This window comes from Dendrobates tinctorius, unplaced genomic scaffold (genome assembly GCF_039654945.1).
Source record: "Dendrobates tinctorius isolate UK_male_01 unplaced genomic scaffold, ASM3965494v1 ptg000121l, whole genome shotgun sequence".
In the NCBI taxonomy this organism is placed as follows: domain Eukaryota; kingdom Metazoa; phylum Chordata; class Amphibia; order Anura; family Dendrobatidae; genus Dendrobates; species Dendrobates tinctorius.
In genome coordinates this window covers 1581626-1602216 of record NW_027361789.1, presented here as the reverse complement: position 1 = coordinate 1602216, position 20591 = coordinate 1581626, and positions in this window count along the sequence as shown.

The following is a 20591-nucleotide window of genomic DNA, read 5'->3' as shown; positions in this document are numbered from 1 at the left end:
ATTTCCAGCATGTCCCTCTTGCAGGCTCTTATTGCCAGCTGCAGCGTGTGCACAACACAGCGCATGTAATGAATAGGAAAGAGGCGTGAAGCAGCTTCAACAAGATCATCTAATTGTAAAGAATCATTTTGCCGTACTTCTGTAGTAATATCTGTTTGTTCCTCCGTTATGGGAACAGAACTGTGGCGTTCCACCTCCAACATACTGAATATGAAATGTTCTTCTAACTGCTGTTCACCTTCATTATTCTCATTCATCAGTTTAATTGTATTTTTCATGTTTGAAGCATTATCAGTTACAATAGCAAGAACCTGTTCTTTTTGAGTTCGTAATCTTGTGGAACTTTTTCCACTAAGGTCTGGAGAAACTGGCTGCTGTGATGAGCTTTAGTATCTTTTACTGCCAGCGTCTTAGCAACAATTTTTTTGTTGCCACAAACATATCGAATGTTGATAGCAAAATATTTCTCTCTGTAACATGTGCAGGCATCCATTTTAAGAAACACAAAGCATCTCTTGAGAGAGATCTTCCTTTTGGTAAGGGTTTCTACAATCACTGTCTCCATTAAGAGCTTTAAAAGCTGGTCGTGCAGATAATGATAATGTTACACTGTCCTTCACAACAAGCTCAATGAACTGTCTTTTAGGCTGTGTGCCCACGATGCAATTTTTAAGTGTTTTTGCTGTGATTTTCGGCGCGAAAACATTTAAAAAACTCGTACAGAACGCACCCCATGCATTCCTATGGCATTCCGCACATGCTGTGCTAATGCTGCGCTTTTTTCCGCGGCGGAATCGCATCGCGGAAAAAAACGCAGCATGCTCATTCTTTTTTGCGGAATCGCAAAGAATTGCCGCGATTCCGCACCCATAGGAATTCATGAGAACCGCTTAATTCCCGCATGTGGCTATGCCCACCATGCGCAAAGTTAAGCGTCTCGTGCGGTTGGTACCCATGGTGTGGAGGAGAGGAGACTGTCCTCCAGGCCCTGGGTACCATACCCCTGTAAAAAAATTAATAAAAAATAAAAAATCGGGGTATATTTACCTTCCGGTGTCACGTGCAGCCTTCCCGGGCCTCAGCGTTCCCAGTAATGCCTTGCGGCAAGGTCCTGTGATGACGTAGTCTCGCGTTACTCTAGCGGTCTCGTGAGATCGCTATAGCAACGCGAGGCCAACGTCATCACAGGTCTCGCAAGGCATCGCTGGGAACGGGAGCGTCGCTGAGACTGCGCGGGACGTCAGAAGGTAAATATACCCCGATTTGTTTATTTTTTTATCATTTTTAACATTCTACCTTTTACTATTGATGCCGCATAGGCGGCCTCAATAGCAAAAAGCTGGTTATACTTGTCAAACACTATGCTGCCACACCCCATCTCCAGCAAATATCCGCAAGCCACGGTCTTTCCTGCCAGCTGGCCGCCACCAGGACCCGCCGTCGCTGAACCCCCCTGCCAGACCCACTGCTGCCTGCCCAACATGTACGTACACACACACACACGTACACACACACGCAGACACACACACGTACTCTCACATACACACGTACTAACATGCGCACACACACGAACTCACATACACACGTACTCACATACACACACGTACGTACTCACATACACACACGTACGTACTCACATACACACGTACTCACATACACATGTACTCACATACACAAACACACGTACTCACACACACAGACGTACTCACATATACACACATACTCATACACACACTTACTCACATACACACACAAATTCACATACACACGTACTCACATGTACACACACGTACTCACATATACACAAACGTACTCACACATACACACGTACTCACACATACACACGTACTCACATACAGACACACGTACTCACACACACGTACTCACACACATACACACGTACACACACACACGTACGTACTCACATACTTACACACACGTACTGTTGTGAGCTCATTTTCTCGTTCACCTTTGATGTCCGATGAACTCCCTCTGCTGGTGAAAGGAGGTGGTGAAACTGATTTGGATGGGAGAAACCTGTCACCTGAACAGGTGGATTGCGATTGGACATCCGGAATCTCTGAGTGGATATAAGGCAGCCGACACCCTGTAGGGTTGCTGGTGATTTCTCTGCTCTGAGCTCTGGCCTCCAGTTCCTGTCTTCTAAAGCTAAGTTTTGCTCTGTTATTGTTCCATGAGATTTTGTCTGATTTGCTTAGTTTTGTGTTCTGCCAGCCCCGGCTGGGGCTCTGCTGAATTTCCATTTTTGTCCCTGATCGGTTAAATCTCTTTTGCTCTGTCTTCAGAATATATCGGAGTGCTGATATAGGGATTTTGAAGTCTAGTGACTTCAGGGCCGTTTTTCCTATCAGACGTGTTGGGACATTTTTGGTAGGGTTTTTGCGGATTGCAGCCAGCATCTTTTCTGTCCTTTCCTATCTAGTTAGTTGGGCCCCATCGTTTGCTCTGCCTGTCTTTCTGTCTGTGTTTGTGTTTTCATCTGTTTTCACCGACAATACATGTTGGGGGCTGTCTATTGCTTTGGGGTCTACTCTGGGGCAGTTTAGATTTCCCCTTTCTTTCTTTAGGCTTATTTAGTTCTCCGGCTGTGAAGAGGCGTCTAGGACCACCATAGGAACGCTCCACGGCTACTGTTAGTTGTTGTGAATAGGATCAGGGGTCTGAAATCCGCTAGCTACCAACCTCTCCGGTTTTCTGGACTTAGCTTGCATTTTTGTTTTTTCCTCCCTTGTTGACTCATTCATAACATGTACGTACTCACATACACACACATACTCACACACGTACTCACATACACACGTACTCACATACACACACACACACACACACACGTACTCACACACACATGTACTCACATCTCCAGCACAGGCCACAAACCACCCTCTTTCCTGCCGGCTGTGACTGCACGGGGGTGGGTGGGCAGGCAGCTGCGGGACACACACATGTATGTAAACACACACATGTACACACACACATGTACTTACACACACACACATGTACTCACATACACACACATACATACACGTACTCACATACATACACACACACGTACTCACATACACACACACACACACACATGTACTCAAATCTCCAGCACAGGCCGCAAACACCCTCTTTCTTGCCGGCTGTGACAGCACGGAGGTGGGTGGGCAGGCAGCTGTGGGACACACACACACATGTACGTAAACACACACACACGCACCCCACACACACTTCCCTCCTGATACGATAGCATCAGGCACACCTCTAGTGTTATAAATAAATCAATAAAACAACATCATATGTATGGGATCTATAAAAAACATACGATACAATATGTAGATATTAAGTGTGCAAAAGATGTCTTCAGGGATAGGTCAACTGCATAAAAAATAGTACGTATAATCAGGACAGCAATGTACAGATATCAATATGATATATAAAAATATATAGATACAAAGTAGGAACCAGGTGCTTAAAAATCAAAAGAACATACGGTGCCTTGCGAAAGTATTCGGCCCCCTGGAACTTTTCAACCTTTTCCCACATATCATGCTTCAAACATAAAGATACCAAATGTTAATTTTTGGTGAAGAATGAACAACAAATGGGACACAATTGTGAACTTGAACGAAATTTATTGGTTATTTTAAATTTTTGTGGAAATTCAAAAACTGAGAAGTGGGGAGTGCAATATTATTCGGCCCCTTTAACATAATACTTTTTGCGCCACCTTTTGCTGCCATTAGAGCTGCAAGTCGCTTGGGGTATGTCTCTATCAGTTTTGTACATCGAGAGACAGAAATTCTTGCCCATTCTCCCTTGGCAAACAGCTCGAGCTCAGTGAGGTTTGATGGAGATCATTTGTGAACAGCATTCTAACATCTGGATACGTTTATTTGTGAACCATTCCATTGTAGATTTTGCTTTATGTTTGGGATCATTGTCTTGTTGGAAGACAAATCTCTGTCCCAGTCTCAGGTCTTTTGCAGACTCCAACAGGTTTTCTTCAAGAATGGTCCTGTATTTGGCTCCATCCATCTTCCCATCAATTTTAACCATCTTCCCTGTCCCTGTTGAAGAAAAGCAGGCCCAAACCATGATGCTGCCACCACCATGTTTTACAGTGGGGATGGTGTGTTCAGGGGATGAGCTGTGCTTCCTTTACGCCAAACATATCGTTTGGCATTGTTGCCAAAAAGTTTGATTTTGGTTTCATCTGACCAGAGCACCTTCTTCCGCATGTTTGGTGTGTCTCCCAGGTGGCTTGTTGCAAACTTTAAACAACACTTTTATGAAATATCTTTGAGAAATGGCTTTCTTCTTGCCACTCTTTGTACTGTCCACTTATTGCCACTCTTCCATAAAGGCCAGATTTGTATAGTGTACGACTGATTGTTGTCCTATGGACAGACTGTCCCACCTCAGCTGTAGATCTCTGCAGTTCATCCAGAGTGATCATGGGCCTTTTGGCTGCATCTTTGATCGGTCTTCTCCTTGTTTGAGATGAAAGTTTAGAGGGACGGCCGGTTCTTGGTAGACTTGCAGTGGTATGATACTCCTTCCATTTCAATATGATTGCTTACACAGTGCTCCTTGGGATGTTTAGTTTTGTAAATCATTTTGTATCCAAATCCGGCTTTAAACTTCTCCACAACAGTATCACGGACCTGCCGGTTGTGTTCCTTGGTCTTCATGATGCTCTCTGTGCTTCAAACAGAGCCCTGAGATTATCACAGAGCAGGTGCATTTATACGGAGACTTGATTACACACAGGTGGATTATATTTATCATCATTAGTCATTTAGGACAACATTGGATCACTCAGAGATTCACAATGAACTTCTGGAGTGAGTTTGCTGCACTGAAAGTAAAGGGGCTGAATAATATTAGACGCCCCACTATTCAGTTTTTTTATTTCCACAAAAATTTAAAATAACCAATAAATTTCTTTCAACTTCACAATTGTGTCTCACTTGTTGTTGATTCTTCACCAAAAATTAACATTTGGTATCTTTATGTTTGAAGCATGATATGTGGGAAAAGGTTGAAAAGTTCCAGGGGGCCGAATACTTTCGCAAGGCACTCTATCATGTCTAATAAATCATGTTTAATAAAGTACCATTCCTATGAGCAAATTGCACATAACAAAGTGTCATATCTTAACAAAATGCCATGCCTGTGTATAAATAGCACATTTCAAATAGAAATAGCAGTATTCTGACCACCACCGAGAGCCCTGCACCAGCCTGGCCTGCCCCAAAGCGCGTTTCGCTGAGCTTGGACGTCACAGACGACCCACAGTCCACGAAAGCCGAAGTGGGCGTGTAGCAATTCCCACAACAAAGTTCCACTTCCAACAATATCTTATGAAATGAGGAAAAAGGTACCCGAGAGTCTGAGTGACCTCGACAAGCACGCAGGCCCAGCTTGTTAGTCAGTGGGCAGGAGGGGCAGTCCATTTTCCAATGTCCGGGATATCCACAGTAAAAACATAACTCCTTCAAGTTGCCATCTCCTCTCCTCCTTGAGGTTGGTGGCCCCCACCTCCATAGGTTCTGAATGTGGCATAACATCAGGATTAGTAGCAAGCAAAGGAACCTCCCACAGCCTCCGATCTATACGGATGGCCTGAGTCATAGCCTCCTCCAAGGAACTGGATGGTGGATGGAGAGCCAGGGCGTCCTTCAGATGATCAGATAGTCCCCTCCTGAACTGACATGTAAGCGCAGAGTCGTTCCAGGACACTTCAGTGGACCATCGTCTGAACTCTGAGCAATACCATTCGGCAGATAGTTTACCCTGGAAGAGACCCATGATTGTGTCCTCTGCCACCCCGACCCGGTCTGGTTCATCAAAATTAAGTTCTAAGACCTCAAAAGAACCTATCCACAGACACACGTTCAGAGGCAGTCGCAGGTAAAGAGCCCACGATTGAGGACCCTCCCACAGTAAGGAAATAATTATCTCCACTCGCTGACTCTCATCTCCAGAGGATCGGGGTCTAAGGCCTGTTTCACACTTCAGTTTTTTGTGTCAGTTAAAATCTGCCAAAAAGGCGGAAAGCGGATCCGTTCCTAACTGATGTGAACGGATGCCACCGGATCCGTTTTTTTGACGGATCCGCCGAATGAAGAATTTTAAAGGAACCGCTGTCCGGGAAGGGGGGAGTGAGAGAATTTTTTTTTTCTCTGTCCGCCAGAAATGATTTCAGGGTTAAATTTCCTCCTGACTTCATTCCTCCGGGCATGTGCTCTATAAAAATGCGGATCCTGCAGTAGAAAAAACGTTTCATGGTCCGTCCAGGCATCTCGGCGGACGCAAAAAAATGACGGATCCGCAAAAAAACGGATCCAACGGATGGCCATCCGTCAAGATCCGCCGGTAATGCAAGTCAATGGGGAAATAAACGGATCCGCCAAAAAAAATGGCGGATCCGTTTTTCTGCAAAAATGGCGGATTTTGACTGATGGTCAAAAACGGAAGTGTGAAACAGGCCTAAGAGAACAGCAGCTTACAACTCTCCCTGAATGTACGGAATTTCTACTTTTCTCCAGAGAAGGTATCTGGGAGCCTGACCATAGGTTCAGGAGAGTGCAGCAAAACATCAACAGTGTCAGAGTGCTTACAGACAAATTGGGAAATAGAACCCTGAAAACATTTAACTGTCTCAAAAAGCTCTCTCTACAGTTGGTTATGAGACGTGGCCAGAGCCCTATGTTCCACAGACAAGTCCTGCATCATTTGCGGTAAACTAGACATCTGATCCGTCAAGGTACGGAGCGGATCCATAGAAAAAGGAGCAAAGAAAAAAAACTGTCAGTGGTCAGTTATGTCACACTGCTATGCAGGTAGATGTAAGCTCCACTAGATGGCAGTAGAGTGGAGGGAAGACTGCACACAGCAAGAGAAGACCTGCAGCGCAGCAGTGAGGCTACCAGCAGGTGGCAGCAGAAGTCAAACAAGCCGGGTCGATATTAGTCTGTAGCGCAGTACCAAGGAATAAACAGAGTCAGAACCAAGCCAAATGTACCAGTACCAGTCAGGAGCAGATATGCCAAAGACAAGAGACAAACAGCAGGTCAGGGTCCAAGCCAAGACAAATACCAGAGAGTCCAAAACATGAAAGGGGGGACACAGAGTCGGGATGGGAAGAGTGGAACAAAACAGACAAGGCCAAAATCAGCAACAGCAAAAGGACAAATCAGGGTATACACGGAGTCGGCTACATAATTTGTAATTATGTAAATTAGCTCTCAAAATAATTTTGTCCTGTAAAAAAAAAAAGGTCTATTGTAATTCTTGCAAGCATAGGGAATCATGCACTGTATAATTTAGGATAGAAATAAACAATCTTTGCATAAATCAATAGGACAGATGATAAGAATAAAGTTTGTAAAATATGTTGTTAGCTTTACGCTGAACTTTCAATGTCAGGCTTGTCTCAGGGTACAGCTCACTAAATGCTTCACATCATATTTCTTTAGTCTATGAAGTGGGGAGGAGGGAGGGAGCATGTTTGTGCTGAATCATATTCCAGAACACACACACAAAAGTATATATGCCTTCATCAATCCTGTTACTGTATTTCCGAATTTCAGATGTTAGAATATAAGGGGGAAAACTGTTTTCTATGTATAGTGTATATAAGTCATCAGAGGAGCTAATTTCTCCAAACAGGTGCTAAGAGGAAAATCAAACTAAAACATCAAGCATACAGAGGAGTAGCAAGAGTGGACCCTCTGGGTCACGGTATCGGGCTCCTGGGGCGAGCTGGCCAGGTGGTGCTGACCCCTATACAGGGACCGTTAGGAGCAGGCCTGAAGGAGTCGAATACCGCGACAGCTGATACCAAGAGGGGCGGCTCAGGTGCGGATGAGACAAACAAGGCAGAGGTTCAGGAGCGACTGGAGTCGGGCGACAGGAGAGACCACACGGGGCCAGAGTACCGTACGGAAGGCACACGATAATCAGGCGCCTCCATGAGGGAGGAGCCTCTTGATATACCCTGTGCTGGAGCTTGATTGGTAATCGCTCCACAGGGCTGGTGCAGCAGGGGTTTAGTGAGGGGAAGAGCGCGCGCCCGTGGCCTAAGGCGCATGCCCGGGACAGGAGTAGAGGAGGAGGAGGAAGCCCCATGCAGAGCTGCAGGACGGGAGACTGGGGGCGCCGCGAGCCAGATGGAGTGGTGAGCGGGGAGTCGGGGGGAGACCCCGGGAGCAGGAGCAGGCAGAGCCGGCCCTGACCTGCCAGACGGCGCCAGCTTGACATTTATGCACAGTTTATTGAAAGTTTAGCTATGCTTTAAGAAATACTTGCTTTAATCCTGCTTTTCTGTTCACTCCAGAAGTTCTGAGATGAATGCAGGCTTTCCTTCCCTGTGTGTTTATTTTTTCCCCTTATCTGTAGAGGAGGAGCTTCATTACTTTTCATGAACATAAACTGCAGCACAGAATCATCTCAGCTAAAAGTCTAGACCTTACGAGGGGCGCCTGAAAACTTCGAGGCCCACCCATGAAATCTTTTCTGCATGGTCTTGTTTTTGCAATGCATTATGTTTGTTATTTAGTTAGTTGAATGGTCTCATGAGCAATCTGGATTTATTTTGATTTTTTTTGTTTCCGCTACAGCATTTTAAAGTTGGGTCGCAAGGCTGAAATATGGAAATGGAGAAGTTGGCAAACTTCACACATCGGCTGTTTTAAGGGGGAAAACTGTTTTCTATGTATAGTGTATATAAGTCATCAGAGGAGCTAATTTCTCCAAACAGGAGCTAAGAGGAAAATCAAACTAAAACATCAAGCATACAGAGGAGTAGCAAGAGTGGACCCTCTGGGTCACGGTACCGGGATCCCTGGGGCGAGCTGGCCAGGTGGTGCTGACCCCTATACAGATTGCTCATGAGACCATTCAACTAAATAACATATTGCACTGCAAAACAAGACATGCAAAAAAGATTTCAGGGGTGGGCCTCAAAGTTTTCAGGCGCCCCTCGTAGATCAGGACTAGGACAGAAATTTATAGGACATTTCATAACTTTCCAAAATTCTTATGAAAAAAATATAACTCACAAACTGCATTGAACTACTGTACCCAATTTATTATATAGTTTAGGAGTCAGAGTTGGTCCATTTTATACCGACTCTGACTCCACCAAAATGGGCTCTGACTCCACAGCCTTGGTAGTGTTTCAATAAAATCAGTGTTTTATCTGGAGTTTATCCGTACAGGACTAGGTGTCTAGTGCCTCCAAGTCAAGTTCTCTGTCTTACCCTACCCCCACCACTAATTTTCAGCATTCTGTCAATCAGTAGTGTGGGCAAGGTTATACAGGACGAGATATGCAGCAGAGAAAACTGTGATTGTATTAAAAATGATAGCATGGAGACCAGCAAGTGACATCACTGGAATTAGGGTCTCAGATTACATAGTAAAAACCTGGTGAGAGATTCATTCCCATTAATTAACTTTAAGAAAACTTAAAAGCAACCTGTCATCTTATTCATGCATGAATTAGACGGTGACTATGGTATTGCAACCGTGTATAATTTACGCTGAAATTCTGCAGCCTCTCGGAGCGAACATAGTTTAAAAAGTTGGTCGGGGACTTTGGCCCTGATTGATCATGGGCATTTTTTAGGTCTCGCTTCTTTTTTGTGCTCTTTTTATATGTTGACTGTCTTTGTGGCAAATTCTTCAAAATGACATACATCGTTTGTGAATAATGAAGAGTGAACAAGCTCGGATAACGTGATATTTGAGTATCTTGGGCGTGCTTGGATATGGCTTGCCTAACTATCAGGCAATCTCCACATGTTGCGTCTGTCTAACAGCTGCAAAACATGTGCCGCAGAGACTCGAACATATTATCCAAGCACAACTAACCTACTCGGATATCACCCGAGCGTGCTTGAATAACACGTTATCCGAGCACGTTTGCTCATCACTATTTGTGAAGTTTGCGTAAAATCAGAATTATTCTTTTTGTCTTAAACCTTTTTTGTGAGTTCAGCGGAAAAGTCTCATGTTCCACCAAAACGGCACAAAATTTGCAGAAAAATTCCAGATGTACATAAACGCAATACAAAAAGGGATGATACTAGAACACTTTTGTGCAAAAGAAATGCTATCTTTTAAAAAAGATTCAATTGATAAGTCAGTTGAAAACTAAATCTAAAAATACCAAACCCTACCCACGATGAGAAGCATTAAAAAAAGGCAAACACATATAAAAGTATACTTTGACAAGGGCTCTAATTATAGGAATAAGGAGCAAATGAAAAACAAGGGTGAAAAACACCAAAAACTAAACAAAAGGAAAGTGCAAATTCAGTCATGAGTAGGGCCTTCTGTGTCTTGACTCCGTGAGCACACACATAGGGAGAGACCTGTCCGTCTAGGGGAGCGGGGCACGGAGGATCCACCGGGAATCCACTTCGGATTAGGCGCTGAGTCTAGTCCCCAGTCAGCTTTTTCCTTTTTCTCTGAATGTTGCCGTGTTTCACGGTAAAACATCCACGGCTTCACTAATGTAGCTAGTCTGATTTGTGCCGCTTGTGTTTGAGGCAGTATGAATCTGTTGACCGGTGCCCATTAATAAGTTATCACTTTTGCATCACATTTATTTTATTTATAGATTTTCTGTGGTTTTAAAGAAGTTTACAATAATTGGACAAAAATAGGGAATGTTATACAATAAAGAACTTTCCATTACTTAACTGATAAATCTACCTCCAGTGTTCCCCACTAGTGGCCTCAGTGGTCACATGCCATTCATGCCAAGGTCACTATAGGGGCCACAGTCTAGCTGCAGGAGTAACAGGAATGATGTTCGGATAACTTACTGGTAAGTTATGGTATCTTTTTTTTTTCTTTTTTCAACCTACTTTTTACTCAAGTTTTGTAAAATCCTGGAAAACCTCATTAACCCCTTCACTACCAAGGGTGGTTTGCACGTTAACTCCCGGGCCAATTTTTACAATTCTGACCACTGTCCCTTTATGAGGTAATAACTCTGAAACGCTTCCATGGATCCCGGTGATTCTGACATTGTTTTCTCGTGACATATTGTACTTCATGTTAGTGGTAAAATTTCATTCAAATAACTTGCGTTTATTTGTGAAAAAAACGGAAATTTGGCGAAAATTTTTAAAATTTCGCAATATTCCAACTTTGAATTTTTATGCCCTTAAATCACAGAGATATGGCACACAAAAAACTTGATAAGTAACATTTCCCACATGTTTACTTTACATCAGCACAATTTTGGAACGAAAAATTTTTTTTGTTAGGACGTTATAAGGGTTAAAACTTGACCAGCGATTTCTCATTTTTGCAACACCATTTTATTTTTACGGACCACATCTGTCATGTCGGACGCTGTTCACACCACAGCATCCGGCAGGCAGAGGTAGTTCCACCTCCAGCCACTATAGCCTCAGTGGCGCCGGCCTGATCTTCAGGCTCTCGGGGGTTAATCCTGCTGGAGACCAGGTTGGATGGTTAGTCACGCCCACGGTCTTTAAATAGTCATGCTGGCCTATGGGCGTCGCCGATTATAGCTTGTGTTTCATACCAAGTGGTTCCGGTCTGGAGTGGAGGTGTTCAAGAGAGAGAGATTCATATCTGGTGTCGTATGATCCGTCGTTATCCTTTCTCCTTCCCATATTTGTGTTTAGTTGTGCCCTGTTCACATTACTGTTTATTCCTGTGTGTGTGCGGCGCAGTGCAGTTTAAGTTCTCCCTGTCTGTCTTATTTGTGTGGGAGCTTTGGTGGTGTGTCTCCTCACTGGGTGGAGGGTGGAGGGTTAAGTGCAGGGCTGAGCAGGAGATAAGGAAAGGTCGGAGGCTCAGGCATTTGCACCTTCAGCAAAAACCCTGGGTTGAGGGTCAGACAGGGTTTCCCCTAGTAAAGGGACACCACAGGGGCCCCGGGTATTTCAGCCTTAGTTGAACTAAGCCCCCGTGACATTATAATCGGCCCACATTTTTTCAGGAGTCCATGGATCCATTAGATTCCATAACCCGCCAGTTGGCGGCGCTGTCCATACAGGTCTCCGAGTTGAATGGGGCAGTTCAGCAGCAGGGCCTGGTAGTAGCAAAGGTGCAAACGGCATCTGCAGGTATCGGTGCAGAGCCGAAGTTTCCGCTGCCAGAACGATTTTCAGGCGATCGCAGCAAATTTGTCGTATTTCGGGAGGCCTGCAAATTATACTTCCGCATGCGGCCAATATCCTCAGGTAATGAGGCCCAGCGAGTAGGGCTGGTGTTGTCATTACTGAGTGGTGACCCCCAAGCATGGGCATTTTCCTTACCACCTGACTCTGCTACATTTCATTCGGTCGATAATGTTTTTTCTGCCCTCGGGCTCATTTACGATGACCCTGACCGACTGGCTCTAGCGGAATCTAAAATCCGCGCCCTCCGCCAGGGGGAGCGCTTGGCAGAAGACTATTGTTCGGAATTTCGCCGCTGGGCTGTAGACACACAGTGGAATGACCCAGCACTGCGGAGCCAGTTTATTCATGGGGTATCAGGGAGGGTGAAACAAGCCCTCCTGATGTATGAGACTCCGGCATCATTGGAGTCTGCCATGAGTTTGGTGATACGTATTGATCGCCGTTTTCGTCAGGGGGCACAGGAGACGCTACCTCTGGGGGAAAACAGAGGTGCAGGTGTGGTTGAAGTAGATGAGTCCCCTGAACCTGTGCAGATTGCTGGCGTGGCACAGGTTCAGCCTCGCGCTCCGGGAGTCCGGAAGTCCGGAGCATGTTTCTACTGTGGTAAAGGAGGTCATTATGTTAACGTTTGCCCGGTACTACCTAAGAGGGTCACACCGGCGGAAAACTGTTAAGCTCAGAGGGTATGGAGGAGACCCAACTGAGCGTATGCATATCCTCCATGATGGTATCTCAATGTATGCTCCCTGCCAAGGTTATTGTCGCCGGCAGAGAGCTACCTATATCAGTGTTTGTGGATAGCGGTTCCGCCACCAATCTCATAGATGAGGAGTTTGCACACACCGCCGGGTTTAAGATTGAAAAACTTCCTCACCCCATACAGGTGGTGACCATTAATGCTGTTCCCCTCCCTCAGGGGGAGATTACTGAGTTTGTGGCAGAGGTGAAACTCCACATTGGGGTCCTACATTCTGAGTCGGTTACATGTAGGGTCCTCCGTAATCTCCCAGCTCAAATGGTCCTGGGTTTTCCATGGCTGTCCAGGCACAACCCGGTAATTGATTGGAAAACTCAGGACATAGTACAATGGAGTGGTTTCTGCCAAGACAATTGCTTGGCCACATGTGTGTCCGCCGTGACGCCCAGCCTGCCGGAGGCTTTGCAGGATTTCGCGGATGTTTTCTCTGAGAAGGGTTGCTCAGAACTGCCTCCACATAGAGCCTATGACTGTGCTATTAGGTTAAAACCCGGGGCCAAATTACCTAAGGCCAGGATGTTTAATATTTCTGGTCCTGAGAAACAAGCTCTGAAAGACTACATCGCGGAGAGTCTGAGCAAAGGTCACAACCGGCCTTCGTCCTCGCCTGTAGCCGCGGGGTTTTTCTTCATTAAGAAGAAAGATGGGGGGTTACGCCCGTGTCTGGATTTCCGAGAGTTAAACCAGATTACTATCCGTGATCCCTACCCAATGCCGTTGATCCCGGATTTGTTCAACCAGGTAGCGGGGGCAAAATGGTTTTCCAAGCTGGACCTCAGGGGGGCGTATAACACTCCTGAGGGTCATTTTGAGAGTCTGGTTATGCCGTTTGGGTTGACCACCGCGCCTGCCGTTTTCCAACATTTTATTAATGATGTCTTTGCTCATGTCCTGGGGAGATTTGTGATTGTATACCTGGATGATATCCTCATTTATTCTAGCGATCGGGACACTCATTTGCAGCATGTTAGGCAGGTGTTACAGTTGCTCCGGGAGAACCAGCTCTATGCTAAGCTGGAAAAATGTTTATTTTTTGTCCAGGAGTTGCCCTTTTTGGGATATATTGTGTCCGCAGCTGGTTTTAAAATGGACACCGCTAAGGTGCAAGCGGTGTTGCAATGGGAGAGGCCGGAGAGTCTGAAAGCACTCCAGCGGTTCCTTGGGTTTGCGAATTATTATAGGAAATTTATAAAACACTTTTCGACTGTCGCCAAACCGCTCACGGACATGACAAAAAAGGGTGCCGATCTGGCGAACTGGCCTGAGGTGGCTATACGTGCATTTGAGCGTCTGAAGAATAGTTTTGCTTCAGCCCCCATTCTGGTGCAACCAGACGTGTCTAAACCTTTTGTGGTAGAGGTTGATGCGTCGGAGGTGGGAGTGGGGGCAGTACTGTCTCAAGGCTCGTCCTTGAGCGAGATGCATCCATGCGCCTACTTCTCCAAGAAGTTGTCGCCGGCCGAACGGAATTATGATATCGGCAACAGGGAGTTGTTGGCCATCAAACTGGCTTTTGAGGAATGGCGACACTTCTTGGAGGGGGCGGCTCACCAGGTCACAGTTATCACCGACCATAAGAATCTGCTCTACCTGGAGTCGGCCAAGCGTCTGTCTCCTAGGCAGGCTCGCTGGGCATTGTTTTTTACTCGTTTCAATTTTCTTGTGACGTACCGTCCCGGGGCTAAAAACACCAAGGCGGATGCTTTGTCTAGGTGTTTTCCGGGGGGAGAACCTCGGGAAGAGCCGGTACCCATCCTCCAGAAAGGGGTAGTGGTCTCGGCTCTCACGACTGAGGTAGAGGCGGAGATTGCCGAGGCCCAAGAGGAGGTACCACCAGGACTTCCCGCCAACAAATCATTTGTACCCCTGCATCTTCGGCCTAAGTTGTTGAAGGAACACCACGATTCGGTACTGGCTGGTCACCCAGGGGTGAAGGGCACCTTAGAGCTGGTATCGCGTCGTTTCTGGTGGCCCAAAATCCGGCAGGACGTGGTCTCGTACGTGGCAGCTTGCATCACGTGCGCTAGGGCTAAGTCACCCCGAACCCGTCCTGCTGGCACGCTACAGCCTCTGGGGGTACCCAATAGGCCATGGACAGAAATCTCCATGGATTTTATCACTGACTTACCAGCCTCGGCAGGGAACACGGTCATCCTGGTGGTGGTTGACCGTTTTTCAAAGATGGCGCATTTTGTGGCGTTGTCCTCTTTGCCCAATGCTAAGACGTTGGCTCAGGTATTTGTGAAGGAGGTGGTCAGACTCCACGGAGTACCGTCTGACATAGTATCTGATAGGGGTACGCAATTTGTGGCGAGGTTTTGGAAAGCTTTTTGCTCAAGGTTGGGGATCAAGTTGTCACATTCATCGGCGTTTCATCCACAGTCTAATGGACAAACTGAGCGCATGAACCAAAATCTAGAACAGTATTTACGATGCTTTGTGTCCGACAACCAGGAGGAGTGGTCTACTTTCCTTCCTCTGGCCGAATTCGCATTAAATAATCACCGCCAAGAGTCATCAGGAGAGTCTCCATTCTTTTGTGTGTACGGTCAACATCCTCAGTTTTGTACCTTACGTCAGGGTGACTCCGGGGGTGTCCCGGAGGAGGATCAGCTAGGAGCCCAATTGTCATCAGTCTGGAGGCGGGTGAAACAGCGTTTGTTGAGCATGAGTGCCAGGTACAAACGGGTGGCTGACAGTAGACGCGTGCCAGGTCCGGACCTGTGTGTGGGTGAATGGGTGTGGTTAGCTATGAAGAACATAAAACTCAAAATCCCTTCTTTAAAACTGGGTCCAAGGTTTATTGGGCCTTTTAGGATTTCTGCCATCATTAACCCAGTAGCTTATCGGTTGGAACTTCCCGCGGTGTACAAGATACACAACGTGTTTCACAGGGCTTTATTGAAAAAGGTGGTAGGCTTGGTGGACACGACGCCGATGCCACCTCCAGTCATGGTGGATGGCGAGTTAGAGTTCGAGGTCGCCAAGGTAGTGGACTCTCGAGTAGTACGCCGTACTCTTCAGTATTTGGTGCACTGGCGGGGGTATGGTCCAGAGGAGAGGTCTTGGGTTCCAGCCTCAGACATACATGCGGATCGGCTGGTCAGTTCTTTTCACCGTCGTCATCCGGACAAGCCGGGTCCTATGAGTCTTGAGGGCCCTGGGGTCCCTCGTAGAAGACGGGGTACTGTCATGTCGGACGCTGTTCACACCACAGCATCCGGCAGGCAGAGGTAGTTCCACCTCCAGCCACTATAGCCTCAGTGGCGCCGGCCTGATCTTCAGGCTCTCGGGGGTTAATCCTGCTGGAGACCAGGTTGGATGGTTAGTCACGCCCACGGTCTTTAAATAGTCATGCTGGCCTATGGGCGTCGCCGATTATAGCTTGTGTTTCATACCAAGTGGTTCCGGTCTGGAGTGGAGGTGTTCAAGAGAGAGAGATTCATATCTGGTGTCGTATGATCCGTCGTTATCCTTTCTCCTTCCCATATTTGTGTTTAGTTGTGCCCTGTTCACATTACTGTTTATTCCTGTGTGTGTGCGGCGCAGTGCAGTTTAAGTTCTCCCTGTCTGTCATTATTTGTGTGGGAGCTTTGGTGGTGACTTCTCACTGGGTGGAGGGTGGAGGGTTAAGTGCAGGGCTGAGCAGGAGATAAGGAAAGGTCGGAGGCTCAGGCATTTGCACCTTCAGCAAAAACCCTGGGTTGAGGGTCAGACAGGGTTTCCCCTAGTAAAGGGACACCACAGGGGCCCCGGGTATTTCAGCCTTAGTTGAACTAAGCCCCCGTGACAACATCACATTTGAAGCCACTTTGAGGGGTGTATATGATAGAAAATACCCAAAAGTGACACCATTCTAAAAACTGCACCCCTTAAGGTGCTCAAAACCACATACAAGAAGTTTATTAACCCTTTAGGTGCGTCACAGGAATTTTTTGAATATTTAAAAGACAACATTTAATTTTATTTTTTCCAAAAAAAAACCTTCAGGTTCAATTTTTTTTATTTTACAAAGGGTAACAGGAGAAATTGGACTGCAAAAGTTATTGTGCAATTTGTCTTGAGTACACCGATACCCGATATGTGGGGGGGAATCACTTTCGGTACATGGCAGAGCTCAGAAGGGAAGGAGCGCCGTTTGACTTTTTCAATGCAAAAGTGGCTGGAACTCAGATCGGACGCCATGTCGCGTTTGGAGAGCCCCTGATGTGCCTAAACAGTGATAACCCCCCACAAGTGACCCTATTTTGGAAACTAGACCCCCCAAGGAACTTATCTAGATAGTGGTGAGAACTTTGAACCCACAAGGGCTTCACAGAAGTTTATAACGTACAGCGGTACAATTAAAAAATCATATTTTTTCCACAAAAATGATCTTTTCACCCCCAATTTTCATTTTACCAAGGGTAACAGGACCCTAAAAGTTATTGTGCAATTTGTCCTGAGTACGCTGATACCCCTCATGTTGGGGTAAACCACTATTTGGACGCAAGGCAGAGCTCGGAAGGGAAGGTGCGCCATTTGACGTTTTTGGCTGGAATTGAGATCGGACACCATGTCGCGATTGGAAAACAGTGGAAAACCCCCACAAATGACACCATTTTGGAAACTAGACCCCCCAAGGAACTTATCTAGATGTGTGGTGAGAACTTTGAACCCACAAGGGCTTCACAGAAGTTTATAACGTACAGCGGTACAATTAAAAAATCATATTTTTTCCACAAAAATGATCTTTTCACTCCCAATTTTCATTTTACCAAGGGTAACAGGACCCTAAAAGTTATTGTGCAATTTGTCCTGAGTACGCTGATACCCCACATGTGGGGGTAAACCACTATTTGGGCGCATGGCAGAGCTTGGAAGGGAAGCAGCGCCATTTGACGTTTTTGGCTGGAATTGAGATCTGACATCATGTCGCGTTTGGAAAGCCCCTGATGTACCAAAACAGTGAAATCCCCCCACAAATGACACCATTTTGGAAACTAGACCCCCCAAGGAACTTATCTAGATGAGTGGTGAGAACTTTGAACCCCCCAGTGTTTCACAGAAGTTAAATGCCTGGGCGTGAAAATAAAAAAATTGTATTTTTTCCACAAACATGATCAATTAGTCCCCAATTTTTTTATTTTCCCAAGGGTACCAGGAGAAATTGGACCCCAAAAGTTGTTGTCCAATTTGTCCTGAGTACGCTGATACCTCATATGTGGGAGAAAACTACTGTATGGGCACACGTCGGGGATCGGAAGGGAAGTAGTGACGTCTTGGAATGCAGACTTTCATGGAATGGTCTGCGGGTGTCATGTTGCTTTTGAAGAGCCCCTGATGTACCTAAACAGTGGAAACCCCCCACAAGTGACCCCATTTTGGAAACTAGATCCCCTAAGGAACTTATTTAGATGTGTGGTGAGCACTTTGAACCCCCAAGGGCTTCACAGAAGTTTATAATGCCCGGGCATGAAAATAAAAAAATCATATTTTTTCCACAAACATGATCAATTAGCCCCCAATTTTTTTATTTTCCCAAGGGTACCAGGAGAAACTGGACCCCAAAAGTTGTTTTGCAATTTGTCCTGAGTAGGCTGATACCCCATATGTGGGGGTAAAACACTGTTTGGGTGCATGGCAGGGTTTGGAAGGAGCACCATTTGACTTTTTCAACGCAGAATTGGCCGGAATTGAGATCAGACGCCATGTTGCATTTGGAGAGCACCTGATGTGACCAAACAGTGGAAACCCCTAATTCTAACTCCAACCCGAACCCCAACACACCCCTAACCCTAATCCTAGCCGTAATCCTAGCCCTAATCCTAACCCTAGCCCTAACCCTAACCCTAGCCCTAACCCTAGCCCTAATGGGAAAATGGAAATAAATACATTTTCTTTTAATTTTATTATTTTTCCCTAACTAAGGGGGTGATAACGGGGGGGTTTGATTTACTATTTACGGCGGTTTTTATGTTTGGCAGCTGTCACACGCTAAAAGACACTTTTTATTGTAAAAATAGTTTTTGCATCACCACATATTGAGAGCTATAATTTTTCCATATTTTGACCCACCGAGTCATGTGAGGTCTTATTTTTTGCGGGACGAGTTGACGTTTTTATTGATACCATTTTCGGGCACGTGACTTTTTTAATCGCTTTTTATTTTGTTTTTTTGGACGCAGAATTTACAAAAACCAGCGTTTCATTAATTTCTTTTGGGTGGTGCGTTTACGCTGTTCCGGGTGCAGTAAAATTGATAAGGCGGTTTTATTCTTCGGGTCAGTACGGTTACAGCGATACCTCATTTAGGTCGTTTTTTTATGTTTTGTCGGTTTTATGCAATGAAAACAATTTTATATAAAAAATAATTATTTTTGCATCACTTTATTCTGCGAGCTATAACTTTTTTATTTTTTCGCTGATGATGCTGTGTGGCAACTCGTTTTTTGCGGGACAAGATGACGTTTTCAGTGGTACCATGGATATTTATATGCGTCTTTTTGATCGCGCGTTATTGCACTTTTTGTTCGGCGGTATGATAAGAAATCATTATTTTTGCTTCGTTTTTTATTTTTTAAGGGGTTCGCTTAAGGGGTTAACTATTGGGACAGTTTTATAGGGCAGGTCGTTACGGACGCGGCTATACCAAATATGTGTACTTTTATTGTTTTGGTTTTTTTTATTTTCAAAAAATGAATTTATTGGAGAATATTTTTTTTTTTTTTTAATTTATTTAGCGATTTTTTTAAAATTATTTTTACACTTTTTTTTTTTAAACTTTATTACAATGTCCCAGGGGGCACATAACTGTCCTGTGACAGATCGCTGATCTGTCACATCACAGATCACTGTGACAGATCAGCGATCTGTCACAGGCAGTCCAGAAGGCTTCCTCATGCCTGCGCTTTGCAGGCACTGAGGAAGCCAGCTTTCTGCAGGCCCCCGGAGGTCCCCGTCGCCATATTGGATCCGGGGACCTGCAGGAAAGGAGGCCCCCGCAGCAGCGCTGCACACTGCGCTGCCGTGGGGGGCTCAGGGAAACACGGAGGGAGCCCCCTCTCTGCCGATGCTTCCCTTTAACCCCGGTACACCGCGATCGTGTTTGATCGCTGTGTGCAAGGGGTTAACGTGTCGGGGGCGGTCCGTGACCGCCCCTAACACATTGTGCCGGGTGTCAGCTGTGATAATCAGCTGACACTCGGTCGCGATCAGCGGCGCTCACCACGTGGGCGCCGCTGATCGCTGTGACGTAATATTCCGTCCGTGGTAATTAGGTCCAGGGTCACATGGACGGAATATTACGTCCATTGTAGATAAGGGGTTAATATGTCTTGTCCCGTTTCTGTGAGTTTTACAGCGTGAACACAAAACTGACACATTTTACTCTACATTCAAAGGAGTAAATTCTGAATGGTAAGAAGTTTTAGATCTAGATAAAAATGTGAAAGTCAAACATAAAAGGGGTTGCCCACTACTCAAACAACCCTTTCTCAATCCCTACATTTCTCCTTGCAAAATAACGCCACTGGCGCCATTCCAGCAGTGTCGGCATTGGCTCTACCAGGGATCGCGTGACATTGTGATGCGACCCCTGCAGCCTATCAGCTCTGGCTTCAATCTCCCCGCCTTAGGACAAATCACATACATCCGGAGGAAGTGAGAGCAGCTGC